This window comes from Branchiostoma lanceolatum, chromosome 13, assembly GCF_035083965.1.
Source record: "Branchiostoma lanceolatum isolate klBraLanc5 chromosome 13, klBraLanc5.hap2, whole genome shotgun sequence".
NCBI lineage: Eukaryota > Metazoa > Chordata > Leptocardii > Amphioxiformes > Branchiostomatidae > Branchiostoma > Branchiostoma lanceolatum.
Window position 1 is genome coordinate 14,286,476 of NC_089734.1, and position 15,061 is coordinate 14,301,536.

Here is a 15,061-nt window from a genome sequence, read left to right on the forward strand (position 1 = left end):
TACGGACTATGATTCATTCTAACCTTCTGGCCCCGCATCCCACCATGGCTACCGATTTCTCTGTCCTTCTCTGCCCGTCAGATTTGACGAATTTCAAGATCAAGGTCGTAGGGACGTTAGCTGAACCGGTAACACTTCTGCAGAATACCGAACACCCGTCTTACGCCTCATGGGAGAGCGTGATTTATCGGGATGGGACACTATTTAAACCCAAAATGTCATTGTCGTAAATTTGAAATCTCCAACAAGTTGTGAAGCTTTGGACATGGTGCGTTGGAGAGTTCTAGAAAATCAATATTGTAATTTTCAACTGTTTTTTTCTCTTTTATTTTCTCTTTTAGACTGTGTGAGAAGATAGCTAATGCGCGATTAATGTGAAAACATGATTTATAGAGACTGGATACCCCTTAAACCAAAAATGTCATTGTCGTAAATTCGAAATCTTCAACATGTTGTTAAACTTAGGCCATGGTGTGTTATCACATTGGAGAGTTCTACAAAATCTATATTATAATCTTCAACTGTTTTTTTTCTTTCACTTTTTGGGAAGACAGCTAGTGGGAAACATGATTTATTGAGATGGGACGCTCTTTGAGCGCAGTATGCCATTGTCGTAAATTTAAAATCTCCAACAAGTTGTTAAGCTTAGGCCATGTTGCGTTGTTATGTTGGAGAGTTAAATTAAAGAAAATCAACATAATTGTAAGGCCACACCAATTTAATTTGTTGGTCAGATTTTTTGAGAAAAGATATGGAGTGACAGGGCGAAAAAATGAAAAATAAGAATTTGGCAAAAAAAAAATGAGGAATATGATTATTCAAGTTTCAGCTTTAAAAAAACAAAAAAACTCTATGGCAGACATCCAACTCATCCCGGTACTCCCATTTTACAGTAGATGCACCTGTTTGTTGAAAATTATTAAAATTACTGTTTTGTACTTCTGTCAATCATGAAAAAACATAAATGTTGAGTATAAAAACATTGGCAGAGAAAACTTAATAAAGGCATTGAGGGGAATTTTGCTATACTGGAAAATTGTTGAAGAAACAGAAGAGGCAAATCCGAGAACCGACAAATTGAATCACTGTGGCCTAATCTTCAAAATGTTTGTGTTTTTAGACTTTGTGGGAAGATAGCTAGTGGGAAAACATGATCTATTGAGATTAGGCACTCTTTAGACTGAAAATGTCACAGTTGTAAATTTGAAATCTCCAACAAGTTGTTGTGCTTCGGCCATGGTACGTTGTCACAGTGGAGAGTTCTAGAAAATCAATATTGTACGCTTCAACTTTTATCTTTTTTCTCTGCCTTTACGGTGAGATAGCAAGTGGGGAAACATGATTTATCGGGATGGAAAACTCTTTAAACCGAAAGTGTCATATAATTGTGAAGTTGAAATCTACAACCAGTTGTTAAGCTTAGGCCATGGTGGGTTGTCATGTTGGAGAGTTCTAGAAAATCGATATAATTGTAATCTTCAAATGTTTGTTTCTTACCAGACTGTGTGGGAAGATAGCTAGTGGGAAAACATGATTTATCGGGAGGGAACACACTTTAAACCAAAAAAGTTATTGTCATAAATTTGACATCTCCAGCAAGTTAGGCTTAGGCCACAGTGAATTGTCATGTTTGAGAGTTCTAGTAAATTGATAATTGTAGTCTTCAACTTTTTTTGTTTTCTTAGACTTTGTGGGAAGATAGCTAACTAACTCTAAGAAAATGAGGGTTTTTTGAAAACTGAATTTTTGAATTCTGACTCATATTGGATCTAATTTTAAGCTGTATTTTCCTGCTGGTCTGGAAAGATAAGATAGGGAAAACTTAAAGATGATGACTTAACTTGTTAGGTTGGGAACATGTTGACAATAATTGCAAACATTTGAAAAGACATTTGGTGGTGAAATATCATTTGATACAATACATTTGATACAATGCTATAAATTCCCTTGCATTATAAGCCATGATTGTCAATAATAATGGAAATATATTCGTATGCTGTTTATTGTTTGTTTATTGTTTATTCGCATATATGTACAATTATAAAAAGATGAACAAGGCAAAAAGAAAACATGCTTTGCCAGAAGCCTAGGTTGCTTTTCATGGGCCTCCCCTAAACTAGACAATGGGAATATTTACAAAATCATACATAATCAAAACTAAGCAAAATCAACAAAAGAACAAATCGAAATTGTATCATAAATCCTAATAAACAAATGGAAAAGAAGAGGAACTACAACATAAATTGAGTTGTAAACATAATAAGTAAGATAACGCTATATGATAAGTGTGATTACACTATACATTATCAAATTACCATTTATAATTTAAAAAGAAATAGATCAAAATTATACAAAATGATAATCATATGAATTAATTATTCTGTCATCAAATATCTAAATATATTTTTATTGCAGTTGGTAATTTTAGTAGTTTGGGTTTCACAGCATTTGATTTCAATGGTGGGAACTAAGTTCTTTCCTTAAGCGGGAAGAGTGATTGAATATTTGCAACGATGAAATTTTAGCAGTTGAATAATGACGGTCACCGTGAAAGTGGCTAAAACTAAGTTAAAATTAAGGAATCAAGAATTACAGTACTTACTTGAAGACCTTACGAAAGTCGCTGAACTTTTGTTGTGTCAACGAAAACTGTGTCTAACATATGCCACCTGTGCCATAACTAATACACATCACCCATCTGTATTAAAGCAAACAGCGTCTATGAATGAACGTTACCTAGCTTTTACCCAAGAGATGTTTTCCCCCTAGTGGCCTTGTCCATATCTCTTCTTTACGCACTCTTGTGCCGCAGAAGAATGGGAGAAAGACCCATTCTTTCCCTAGTAATTAGGCGAGATTAAGTCGACTGTGCGCGGCGGCTGGTGTAGATCCAGCCCTTTGTGGCCGCGTCAAGCAAAGCCCCGCCAGACAGTTTGATTTGTGGGCCCCCAGTAATGCTCTCTAAGAACCTGCCAGAAGGCTATATAGATAACACACTATAAATATCACCCTGCGAGCATCCAGAGAGGCAACCATAGATATCGCTCTCTCCTTTGACAATCGTCCGCGGTATCTTCTCAGATGGAGATGGAGCTATCATTCACACGTGAAAACAGAGTCACAACGGAATTCGGAAAAGTTTCCCGCAAGAAGTTGCCCCACTGGCTGGAAAATATGTGATTGTCCATGACAAAAAATTGTATGATTCTTGGACTACTTGATTGAAGCACATATTAAACAAATGATACAGACGAAGCCACTTAATTGCACCTCGGATAAACGCACCTTCCATTTAATTGCACCGAATCCCAATATCCAAAACCGGTTCCCATTCACTGCATTGTTAGGGACCCCGCATATCTGCACCGTGCATGGTCACCAATGCCGGATAACTGCACCAATTATTTTCAAAAATCTTCGACAAGTTAACTGAAAAGGTGCGCTAAAATTGGCAAACGTGGTACAAATGAGCAGATACCTGTCGGTGTAAAGGCGCAATACCGCCAATATGTTTAAAACTGTTTTGAGTAACAAAAGAAGGCGGTCTCCATTGACAGTTACGTTGATAGGAATCATATTGGAGGTCCCGGGCGGGTCACCCGTAATCAGTAACCAAGTCTTTCAGTTTCAATTCCTAGTTTCATGACGGTACATGATTTACGTAAACCAACAACTGCACTCTACGTAATGTAACACAGAAACTGTTATCCCATGAGTGGCATGACGATGTTTCAGAATGCCTCCCCTTTGTTTTCTTTGTGCTAGTGTTTCTGACCAACAATACACCCCCTCGTCCATGGTGGTGCGGTCCAGCTGGGCATTTCGCATAATTGCACCATCCGGATAATTGCACCAAAAACTACAAAGCAGAAACACTGTCACAAAAATCGTATATATGTTTTTAAAAAGGGACATGTTTTTTTATAAGGGGGCAAATTAAATCCACATATGTTTTGAAAATAGGGCCGTTTTTTTAAAGGGGGCAAATTAAATCCACATATGTTTTGAAAATGGCACATGTTTTTAAAAAGGGGGCAAATTAAATCCACATATGTTTTGAAAATGGGACATGTTTTTAAAAATTAAATCCACATATGTTTTGAAAATAGGACATGGTTTTTCTTATGGGTCATATCTTTTAAAACAATATGCATCTTAAGAATAACCAAAATGAGAATATGAGACAAAAAAAAAACATACACCATTTTCATTTTGTACCGTGTATAAGTTTATTCCCCAATCCAGGAAACCCACCGGTTTGCAAAGTGGTGCTTTCAAAATGGTCTATCGTTTCCGATTTACCCCCCATTTTGATAGTGGTGCTTTCCAGTTACGCCGATTTCAAACTGGTCGATTTCAAACTGGTCGATTTCAAACTCCAAACGGAAATGACTTAAGGTTCCGGGTCGGAGTTCAATTGTTGGGTCATGACCCGGTAATCTGCCGGAAGTGCGTGGTCGTCACCCTGATTTCTGCCCGAGATTGCTTGGTGATGGTTTTAGCTGTGTATGAATATTTTGAATCTTCTGAAAAGCCCGTGAGTTGTAGTATTTTTGGGCGCGGTGCAGTTGGTTCGCTATCGAAGCCTTTTTTGTATTAGTCCGCGGGAACGGTGATGCGGTTTTCTCGCCTGATGACCCAAATAGCATCGTTTTTAATGCATTTTCACCGAATTTGCGTCATCGGAGATTGCGAAAAAGTTATCACATTAGGCGGACTTTCCGTCGTTTCGGTGCTGCATATTGGCAGAAAAGCCTCTTTAAGAGTTGGCGTCGGTGACGTCACGCAGTGACGTCATGGTTCTCGAGGAAAACAGCAGGGGGTCGCGTTTTAAGTTCGTAGCTTTTAACTGAAACGAAGAATATGTCAAATTTTGGTATAGACTGGTAGACCACGGGTCGCACATTCCGAATCAAACGCGTCCGACATCAAATTCTTCACTACTTCGCCGTGAAGGCCCCTTAAGCAGCACAATGCTCCCTAAATGTGTAAAAGAATGCATTCTGGCACAGTCCAAAGCGCAACCTGGAGCATATCATCAGAGCTAGAAGCGGGCAGTTTAAATAAGTGCGTCCGAGATGTGTAGCGCGCCTAGTAGGCTGTCACTTCACACCATCAAAAGAAGAAAAGATCGCGACGTTAAGGAGCGATGAACCAAAAGTCAGAAAACCAAGTTTCGCCTTAAGAAGGCTTAAAGCACTTAGATTTTAGCTTAATTCACCCATTTAAGTCATCATAAAGGCCGGGGCATCGCGAAAATCATACCGAAGGTCAAGTTGAGACATGGGCTTCCATCAAATGACGTAGTCAGTGAATTCCTTTTAAAAACGGTTTGGCGGCCAGAAATGATTAAAGATGGCCGTATTTGAGGTTTTTGGGGGGGGGGGCACATGGGGGAGGGGGGCGCCAAGCACCTGTCCATGGATATATCGAATTTAAAAGAGAAAAAAGGGCAAACTTCGGGGTTTTTTCAAACAAACTTACAGATTTTGATAAAAGCTTTCGAATGCGTCGAAATAACGTCATCTATGACGTCCTCGACGTAGCCGCTGCCGTCCTTTTAAGGTCTCGGACCGGAGTTTTTTTGCGATTTCGTATGTAGGCCGACACCCTCAGGTCGACGGGCTACAATTCCGCTGAGAAAAGTAGGACGGAAAATGTAATCACATGGTCGAAAAGCGGTTTTCTGCTGTTTTCCAATGTATCTATCGGTATTGTCCGTTGTCCCTTTATTTTGGGTAGAAACCATAGTAAAATGTAAATTTGGCATCCGAGAATTATCATTTTTTTACACTTTTTTGATCGAACCTGCTCGGAAAAAACGAGTTTTCCTGGGGTCACGGCATATATGCTGAGAAAGCTTAGTAAATGGTGTCTCTGAAAAATGAAAAAAATAAAAAAGTCATGTGATAACTTTTTCGCAATCTCCGATGACGCAAATTCGGTGAAAATGCATTAAAAACGATGCTATTTGGGTCATCAGGCGAGAAAACCGCATCACCGTTCCCGCGGACTAATACAAAAAAGGCTTCGATAGCGAACCAACTGCACCGCGCCCAAAAATACTACAACTCACGGGCTTTTCAGAAGATTCAAAATATTCATACACAGCTAAAACCATCACCAAGCAATCTCGGGCAGAAATCAGGGTGACGACCACGCACTTCCAGCAGATTACCGGGTCATGACCCAACAATTGAACTCCGACCCGGAACCTTAAGTCATTTCCGTTTGGAGTTTGAAATCGACCAGTTTGAAATCGACCAGTTTGAAATCGGCGTAACTGGAAAGCACCACTATCAAAATGGGGGGTAAATCGGAAACGATAGACCATTTTGAAAGCACCACTTTGCAAACCGGTGGGTTTCCTGGATTGGGGAATAAACTTATACACGGTACAAAATGAAAATGGTGTATGTTTTTTTTTCGTCTCATATTCTCATTTTGGTTATTTTTAAGATGCATATTGTTTTAAAAGATATGACCCATCAGAAAAACCATGTCCTATTTTCAAAACATATGTGGATTTAATTTTTAAAAACGTCCCATTTTCAAAACATATGTGGATTTAATTTGCCCCCTTTTTAAAAACATGTGCCATTTTCAAAACTTATGTGGATTTAATTTGCCCCCTTTAAAAAAACGGCCCTATTTTCAAAACATATGTGGATTTAATTTGCCCCCTTATAAAAAAACATGTCCCTTTTTAAAAACATATATACGATTTTTGTGACAGTGTTTCTGCTTCGTAAAAAACGCTGACAAATAGGTGGTGCAGGTAAGCGGATTCTACTGTACATGATATACATAGAATACTACATGTAGCATAAAGACGTCATGAAAACAAAGGGCTTGGAGGAAAGCCTGACTCTGATTGCATTCGCTTCTCTGATGACTACTTGATCAACTAATAAATGTGCACTTATTAATCCTTGTCCTAAAAGACCCCTCTATATACATGGGTCTTTATGTGGGTCCTGTATGGGTTGGGGGTATTTTTCTGCAGCAAAATGCACCAAATGCAGATTTTCCAATTAGCGGAAGTAACTATGTCACAGCAGCACAGAAAAGTCAAGAAAAAATGACCTGATTAAGAAATCAAATCAATGAAATAAATTGCATAAAAAAAGCCAGCAGGACAAATAAAAGGTTAACATCAGTTATGATTGAGAACAAATGCATCTGTAACAAAAGAGTAGCATTTTACAATAAGATGCAAAATCTAGAAGATAAATCATTGGTATATGTCAACTTCAACAGCACAATGCCTTGACAGTAATACCAGTTCCTTCATTGTCAGGATAAAGAACTCTGCTTTTCAACTGAATTATCTACGTGCAGTAATGAACACAATGGGATTTGTCTCATTGTCTCATTTGTCAAATTTGAATATAGAATTTGTGCAATGATAAATGTGATGTCATGCTACTGTAGTATATATACCGAGTATGTCATCTACAGTAAGATGTCAAGGTATGATGTAGATGTTCTATCATGTTTATGTCTTGCTTTAAGGTCATAGAAATGGTTTGCCAGAAGGAAGAACTGTAAATCTACAGCGATGTTCATTCAGCGCTTCTGTTATAATAATGATGATAATAATAATAGTTTATTGGTCAGAAATTATCCGTGCAATGGCAGCCAGTGCTGAATTGCTGCAGGGTTTACAATCATGATACAGAACAGATATTTGCTCCACACTTGCACTTTGTGGAACTGTCGCAAGGGTCTGGACAGCTGCCATTCGGCGCCAGCAGGTGACCTCAATACAACCTTCTCTAACCGAAGTCAGGTACCCATTCACACCTGGGTGGAGTGAGGAAAGTCGTGTAAAGTGCCTTTCCCAAGAGCACAACATCCGGGGCATATCAGGGTTACAAACCCGGGACCTCTCGGTTCTGGGCGAAACACTCTACCGATTGCGCCACACGATGCCATGTTGGATAGAATATATATGGCCAGTTAGCATTAAAATTCAAGACGTCTAGCCTTTACCAAGACGTTTATAGGGGCTTTATGAGTGCCACCTTGTGTGCATCTTACAAACTCCCCCTTTTTGCCGCAGCACTTGAGATTATTGCAAAGTGTCAATCAGGAGAACTCAGCAGAAAATCTCATAAACTACTTGGTATCGATCCACAAGGGGACATTGTCAGAGGGCTTAGCGTTACCTGCTGAAGAATTGAAAACAGAATACTGTGAAACTTGAAATATTTGTAACAGTTTTAGGTTCTAGCTTTCGCAATCAGTTTTCTACTGCAAACTCATTACACTTGTAAACAGGCGCCAAAAGTTCCCTTGTTTTGCTACTATTGATTCAACCACAGATTTAGATAAAGATAACGCAAATTGTCAATTTTTGCAGTGCAGTAAGATTTAGGTGCCGCAAGCAGTGGAGAGTTTCTGGACAATCTTTGCCTCAACACATTTCTTTAAGATTCTTAAGGCCAGTTTTATTTTGCCTAGATTGAACATGAAGCAACAAAGCAGGTAAATATCACCCAGAAGGGACTGGAATAAGTTCAAAACTATATAATGTCACATAAGGAAAGATAAAAGATGAAAAAGTTGTTTTACTTCAGAACCTCTCGAAAAGTAGCACCAAGGAGAGGTATCATGATTTTTTGTCAGGGTAAAAGCACAGGCAGGAGTAAGATAGTGATATTATTAGGCCACAGCAATTCATATCCTTGGTTGTCAGACATTTGTTTGTTTGTTTGTTTATTTATTTAACCAGGAATACAGTATCGCCTGTCGGCGTTTTTCAACGATTCCTGGGGGGTTCAACCCCTTACATAATAGTACATAGCAACAATAGAAATTCAAATAATAACAAATAATACAGGAATTAACTTAAAAATATAACTATTCATCAAACAGAAATCCTGAGTTAGATAATAACTGAATTAACGATAACGTAATAGGCTAGAAATATTTAGCCAAAACATAATAATGAAGAATCAAAACAATGACCCAAACTCAAATATAAATAAACAAGAAGTGAATTTGCATATCAATGGGTAAATCATAAGAAAACTCATGTCAAAAATGTGGGTCACTACAAACGTCAAACATAACAGAGAAAAGAAAAGTCGACTAGAAAGGAGTTTGTATACATATATCAATGTTTAGCAGGGAGGCAGTGGACATCATATAGCTGTTTGAAAACTGGAAGTGATCTGGCTGATCTAAGATGTTGTGGTAGTGTGTTCCAAAGTGCAGCCCCCGAGGACGAGAAGGCTCGTCTTCTGTATTCCAAATGTGTCATTGGCAACTGAAGGCCCCCTTGTGCTCTTAGGCGGGTGTTATGGGTGTGTACATAGGACAATTGGGTGAACATTGCAGTGATGTACAGAGGAGTCAGGCCGTTAAGGGCCTTGTAGACAAGTGTAGCTTTACTCTTCTTGTGAATTTCGGCTACTGGGAGCCATCCTAGTGTGTTGAGAAGGGTTGATGTAGGAGTGTACCGGTCACAGCCAAGAATTACCCGACCTGCTCTTTTCTGCAGCTTTTCAAGCTTATCAAGGTATCCCTTCCCTCCCTGGTCCCAAACTGTACTACAGTAGTTTATGTGGGGTATGAATAACGTTGTGTACATTAACCGAAGAGCCTGACTGCTGACATATGGCTTAACGTACTTGATAATGCCAATTACCTGAGCGAGTTTCTTAAAAATGTGTTCGAAGTGATAGCTCCACTTAAGTACGTTGTCAATGGTAACCCCCAGGTATTTGAAAGCATTTACTTGTTCCAGTCTGGCCCCGTCTAGTGTAATAGTAAGCTTTATATTTGCCACATTCTTTCCATGTGTACCTATGAGCATTGTTTTGCACTTTGTAGGGTTCAGAGAAAGTTTGTTGGCAGCAAACCAATGAGAAAGCCGGGTTGAATCACTTTGGAGTGTTTTCTCCAGAGTGTGAAAGCTTCGCGCCGCAAAATATAAGATAATATCATCGGCGTACATGGAAACTTTACTCGACTGGATGCAATTTGGTAGATCGTTTATGTACACGATAAACAGAAGTGGACCCAAAATGGATCCCTGCGGTACACCACAGGTGACACAAGTTGAGGAGGATAAAGCTGAGCTTACACCCGTGCATTGCTGCCTACCAGTCAAGTAAGACTTAAACCAGCCACAAGCTGAGTCTTCCACGCCATAGCATTTCAGTTTTAGAAGAAGTATGTCGTGATCTAGCGTGTCAAACGCTCTTGACAGATCACAGAAAACTACACCAGTTAGCTCTTTCTTTTCTATGGATTGAGTCCAGTCTTCCACCACAGAGTGTAACGCTGTCTCACATGAGACATCTGTAGTAAAAGATAATAGCAAAAGGACATAATGAAAATAGGCTTGGAGGAAAACCTGAATCCGAATGCATTCACTCCCTCAAACTGTGTGTACCAAAGTACAAACTTTCACATCTGACTCATGTCTTTATGTCTTCAAGTTCTACATTTTTTATCAAGAAGTAATGAATTGATGTTGTGGCCAATATTTGTGATGATATTAGTATGTAGTTAAAAATCTTTGTAGAAGCTGTCATATGAAATGACTGAAATGTGTACAATGATATGACAACACATTTCAAAACTGTATGTAGCTTAATTTCCTATGTTCTTACTTTGAACCCAAAATTTGATTTTGAACTAGTGTCGCCATTTTGACAACCTGTCTTTCTTGGGGCGTAATGAGCGTGTTTGTATCTTATTTTGAAGATTAATCAAAATCAGAAACGGGTGAACTTAATCACCTCTCAAAAATCAGCACTAAGGAGAGATGCCATCATTTTGGTTATGCAATGACATGTTGGAATGTTGATAAAAACAGTCTGTACCTTGGCAAAGATAGTTTTAGGTAGTGATCATGTAGTCAGATTTTTGCAAAAAAAGTTTAAGACAACGATGAAAAATAAGTGATAGTATGGTGGCTTTATTTCATAAGCTAGGCTCGATAAAGGTTAAGACATCCAGGCATTAAGATATGCCAGATAGCAGTTACTCAAGCAACTGGATATGATGTTGGAAACCATTTCGGATATGATTTTCCAAAATCATATCCAGTGCTTGAGTAGCTGCTTTCTGGCGAAGACTCAAATGGAAATCCTGTAACACAAACTTGATTTTCAAGCTCGCATCTGTGCACACATTGATTCTGGACAGCTTCCCAAAATAGGAATTTCTCCCTCACTTGACAAATGGGAAATGATATTTGACGCTTTTAGCAGCCGGTAATGTTTGCTTTAAATTGGGAAGCTGCTAAGAGCCTTTCATAAAACTAAATCAGATTAGGGAATTTGATGTTTGCGTTACGTTACCGGTAAACGTCCTCGAGGCATAACATCATGGTTTTGTATTTGTGTCTACTAGGTACCAGCTGTGTAAGACTGGATTAATTGGTTAAACTTTGATCTACCATGGTGGTCAAATTAGGCCTCAAAAGTCCCAGACTTTTTTCGAACCCGAAGCATGTTCTTTCATGTTCGATCTGGCGTGATTGACGTACGATCGAACAGAACGCATGTTCGATTTGGGGTTACCTGAGGTCATTAGCAAGTATCCACTGAAATTCCTTGCCGACTGGGCCTTTTACCTGGGTGCCTCACATCAGAACGGAAACTGACTTTTTAACAAATACAAATCATTTTCTGGACAATAAATAGATGCTGACATTTTGCTGTGGTTAATCAACATGTCAAGAAGCTACTCACGTCTTTGTTAGTGAAGAAAAATGCTTCAAGGAATGTTTACGCCGGTATAAGTGACCCCCTACCCCTATCCGTGCGGCATGACATGCGTGCAAACACCATATTTAGATCGGGACCAAAAAGCGTCCAATTTGCCTCATTGAAGGCTTGTAATAAAGCCAACGGTTTTCCGGAGGTTTCTGTCTTAGGGATTTTTAAAAAATGCAGACACTGTTGAATTATGGGTCTTGGAAGGTAAAAACAAGCAATTTTACACCTTTTTCCCGATCTCAAGAATATTTCTAATTTGAAAAATAAGAAATCCTAAGACAAAAAGTTTTATCTTATGGGAACGTTCTGTATACTGCAAAAATGAAGGATATTCAGTAAATTTTGGAGCCAATTAAAATCGGTTCCCTGGTTGCAATATTCCCGTTCTAGAAGGCGGCATTTATCGGGCTCAAGCCTGAAGTTACCCGGATTTTTCTACAGGATTCGAAACGCTGACATTGGGGGCAAATGCAGCACAAATTTCCTTTAATTTGAACGAGAGGATCGCTTTGAAACTACTTATGACATTTGAACAGATTCACAGGCTGGCTGGCATCGGCTCGCGGGAGCCCGCGGAGGCGTCCGGTAACCCGATACCCCCTTAGTGATTGGGACTTTACCATAGCGACGGACCAGCGTGTACTGACACTGGAGCATATTCCTACTGTTGCAAATAAGTAGGGTATACCATTAACTTTCTCTATTCTACCTAACCTCCTAACTAACCAGTGTAAATATTTTTACCAAACGGCTGCTACTCCATGCTGAAGGGTAATGTGATCAAGGGGTGTGTGGTTTTTATCAAAAATTGGACCGGATGTGTCAAAATCGTCACTAGTCACTATTCAATTGTTTATTGTTTTTGTTTATTGCCCGCGGTCGGGCTGGTACCTCGGGTGATACGGAATACCCCGTGTTGTATTCTATATTTATATATAGGGAGTATTCTAGAACAAAGTGTGCTTCGTTTTCCACATAGTTCTTATTACACAATATACAGTCATAATCTATCATTTTGAGGAGCTCCAGTTGGGAAGTGTATAATGTTTTTGCAAAGTAGTATCTGCCCATAAATAAAAACACTCTTTTTACACAACCAAGAGTTTTATTCCACCGATGTTTTATTCATTGACTTAGCAACCTGATGAAACTATTCACGGAAGTATCTGCTCATGTTTTTGTATCCCAGTCCTGGTCTTGCAGGGGTTGTAGCACTTTGTTACAAAGTTCTGTAGCTTTGCTACGTAGCACCTTTCTGGTATGTCTCTGTATGCCAGGCTTGCTCTTGCAGGGGTTGTAGCACTTTGTTACAACAAAGTTATGAAGCTTTGTTACGTAGCACCTGTCTGGTATGTCTCTGTATGCCAGGCTTGCTCTTGCGGGGGTTGTAGCACTTTGTTACAACAAAGTTATGAAGCTTTGTTACGTAGCACCTGTCTGGTACATTGTATGTCTCTGTATGCCAGGCTTGCTCTTGCGGGGGTTGTAGCACTTTCATTTTGTTACAACAAAGTTCTGTAGCTTTGTTATGTAGCACCTGTCTGCTATGTCTCTGTATGCCAGGCTTGCTCTTGCGGGGGTTGTAGCACTTTCCTTTTGCTACAACAAAGTTCTGTAGCTTTGTTATGTAGCACCTGTCTGCTATGTCTCTGTATGCCAGGCCTGCTCTTGCAGGCATTCTATCACTTCATTACAAAGTCTGTATGCAAGGAACAGAGCTGCCCTTACACAGGGCGTGCTAGGGTCTGACAAAGACGAACATCAATTTTACGAAGACGGGTCACAACTACGGCAACGATGACGACACCCCCATTTCTCATCCCCCCCGCTTTTCACCCCCCACCGAGCAGGAGTCGCCGGTGTGACCAATACCCGGATCAGGGCATAAATCGTGGGAATAGAATTTTCCGCCGCTGCGAGCTCCTCTTCTAGTGCATAAATCGAGTCACAGTTATCAAAGGAGCAAAATGCACCAGGGGACTGCTGTCCAAAGATAGCACGAGGGATGCACATCGGAGCTCAAATATTTGAAAGCGGGTACATAAATTGTGATCTTTAGAGAATGTTAGGGTGCACTTCTGGGCAAAAGTTCTAGACATTTTTTCATATTTTGAATTTTTGGCATTCAGAAGACCGTGTGAATAAACTAGCTATTAGTAGGTTTTGCTTTCAACAAATATTGCAAGATGTCTGTATTTCTAGCATAAAGAGTTACTAGATAACTTGTATCACACCGATAGCTGTGATTGAATACAAAAGTATGAATGTGAGAGATAAATGATTTTGAAAAAAACAACAATTGTGGGTCCTCCTTTTGATCAAAATACTCAATTTTTCTTGGACGGTACCTATATTGATTCTCATTGAATAGCTTGATAAACAGATTTATTCAAAGTACAAAATGTAATGATAGAAGCATTAGACATTGAATGCTCACTCATCACTGATGCAGCAACTACATTGTCTTTCAATGGAGGAACGCTGCCATCACACCACAATTGACCCCATGCATATACTATAGTGTTTTTTTACATGTACCTGATGTCTTATTTTGTGTCTGTTCAGGGAGCCAGTTTCTGTGTAGTGTGCTTAATTTTCTTACATGTACCTGATCATGGCATCGTGTGGTGTAACGGCTAAAACATTCGGCCGTCAAACAAGGGAACCCGAGTTTGGTCCCGGCTTGCCCCCAGACATGTCTGGACATACGCCCGGACGTTGTGCCCTTGGGAAAGGCACTTAACACAAATTTCCTCACTTCACTCAGGTGTAAATGAGTACCTACCTTCGATTATGAACGTCCCTCGGATAGGACTTTAAATGGAGGTCCCGTGTTTGGGGAGAGCCACACCCTGCACACGTTTAAGAACCCACCACACCTTTCAAAAAAGAGTAGGGGCTTGCCCCGGTGTGCGATGGTCCAAACCTAACAGTCTGGTCTGGGTTGACATCTTGAAAAGGTGATAGTCACCTGTCATGTCATTCCTTCCACAAATGTAGTAAATCTAAATGAATAAATAAATGAATATCTTATTCTCTGTTTGTTCAGGGAGCCAGTTTCTGTGTAGTGTGCTAATAGTGTGGTTTTCTGACATGTACATGTACCTGATGTCTTATTCTCTGTTTGTTCAGGGAGCCATTTTCTGTGTAGTGTGCTGATAGTGTGGTTTTCTGACATGTACATGTACCTGATGTCTTATTCTCTGTTTGTTCAGGGAGCCAGTTTCTGTGTAGTGTGCTGATAGTGTGGTTTTCTGACATGTACATGTACCTCATATCTTATTCTCTGTTCGTTCAGGGAGCCAGTTTCTCTGTAGTGTGCT

The 15,061-nt window shown here is 39.7% G+C and overlaps 1 protein-coding gene across 3 annotated transcripts in view; it reads left to right on the top strand.

Annotated features, from left to right (window-relative positions):
- LOC136447045 (potassium voltage-gated channel subfamily H member 6-like) overlaps positions 1-15,061 on the top strand; it is a 138,125-nt gene that overhangs the window by 77,741 nt on the left and 45,323 nt on the right. The window lies entirely within an intron of this gene.